The sequence below is a fragment of the Hemiscyllium ocellatum genome, chromosome 9 (assembly GCF_020745735.1).
Source record: "Hemiscyllium ocellatum isolate sHemOce1 chromosome 9, sHemOce1.pat.X.cur, whole genome shotgun sequence".
Lineage (NCBI taxonomy): Eukaryota > Metazoa > Chordata > Chondrichthyes > Orectolobiformes > Hemiscylliidae > Hemiscyllium > Hemiscyllium ocellatum.
In genome coordinates, this window is record NC_083409.1 from 7,339,514 (window position 1) to 7,341,443 (window position 1,930).

A 1,930-nucleotide genomic window follows, 5' to 3' on the forward strand; every position below is an offset into this window, starting at 1 on the left:
AGGACTCTAAACTTTATGCCTCAATCTCTGTGAGTCGTCCGTATCTCGTGAAAAACATGCACAACCCTTCTACAATCATCTTTGCATTTTATCTTGAGTTTTTAATCACAACTAAGTGACCTCCTACTGTAATTTTGTGAGCTACCTCCTTTCAATAACCCACTGGTCAAATGACTTGATGAACTTTTGCCCTATTCATATCTGCCTGATTGTTTTATGGCCTCCATTTCATTATTAATTCACCTTGTTTTTGGGATATTGAAATTCAGACATGCTCTCTGAATCGTCTGTTGAGAATGCTTTTAGATAGAATTGATTCGGAATTTCATTGTTCTATTGTAATTCAATTAATTCTCTGACGTTAAAAAAGTCTACTTTGTCCGCCATCTGCTCTTGCTTTCCCTCAACAATTTGAAGAAACATGGCATTTGAAAATTCTTCTTTAACTTTCTTATCCGTATTCTTTGTTCTGTCCTATTGTTTCAACTTGTGAATTTATGACCTTGTTAGCTGAAAGTCAAGAATAATCACAAGCGATGCTTTCTGTAATAACCCAGTTCCCTGATGTTCTTGCTTTTTTTTTCAGACACAAGGCAGCAGTTCTACCTGTGAATGAATTCTATTGTTAGCAAGATTAAGTTTTTATCTTGGTGTCAAGAGTTTCTCCAGTATATCCTACCACCACTTCTCTACTTTTTCCTTGACACTCAAACCTCCTCCGATATAAATGAGCACTTCTTGTCTCATCATGCCCTCGCACCTTTTCTAGCAATAGTCCTTCTGAGTTACATATCTCTTCATCTCTCAACAACAAAAACAGATTCACATGATCCCATTCCTCTTAATACCATAACTGCTTTCCGTGTTGCGCCTGGCCTTTGTGAATACACTTAACCTGCGCAAGTAAATGTTTCAGAGATGATCTGTCACTGCCTCTTCAATCAACCTCCAGCCAAGTTATGCATTCGGTCGCAGCTGTTTAGCCTTACTGTGCTTTCCTTTTCCACTCCAACAAAATTCTCACGCTGGTCCTGTTTACCTACATCGGTCTTCCCAGTGCTTTTCCTAACCCACCAACGATCTATTCATGTTGCCTTCTTCCAGTGAAGACACCGGAGCCTTTTAATTTCTCTTCCCTCTTCATGGGTTTCTTTATTCGACCTTGTTGTTTGCTATCTTTATGATCTTCGACGAAATCCGCTTTTCCTTCTCACGTGAAGATTTCACTTTTCTCCATGTTCTATCCGTCATGCATTAAATTTGATGTTGGGCACTAAACTATGCTTTATAAGTGAACTCATAATCCTCAGACATGTCAGCTGCTAATCATGCTACTTTAAATCTCTGATCTCCCATACGAGTTCTTATTACTTCAGGAAGTGAATTTTTGAACTCTTCCAAAATAAACGCCCCTGTAAGAGGGTAATATGTTTGATCTATTTTAACGTCGTTATGCACCAATCAAAGTTACACTGCTTGATCGTTCCAAACGCAATGGTTGACCAGGATCCCTCCTTAGATCCCTGAAAAGTTGTCTGTTGATTTCTGTCACATGCTTTTCTACACTTAACATTGCTGCCTTCACCTCCCAATATTCCCCAAATCAATCATCTCGCAAATAAATCAATACCTGTGCCGAACAGCTTTGTTTGGATTCACAAAACCCAGGTATTTACGGGCGTCTTCATTTGCTTAGCCACCTTCCAAAATGAAATATAAAGTCTTAACCATTCTTCTCATTAGGTTCAAGCAATGTTTATATCTATTTAACGAGTTTCCTACCAGGCGTTTGTCTCCGATTGGTTTGCTCATCCTCACTTTCTTATTCACTAAGCCTATCCTCTGCCTTCACGTCCATCCTTTTAGGTCAACTTTCATCTCCATGTGCCAATTTATGAAGTTCAAACTATCTCTCTTTGTCAATACTTTC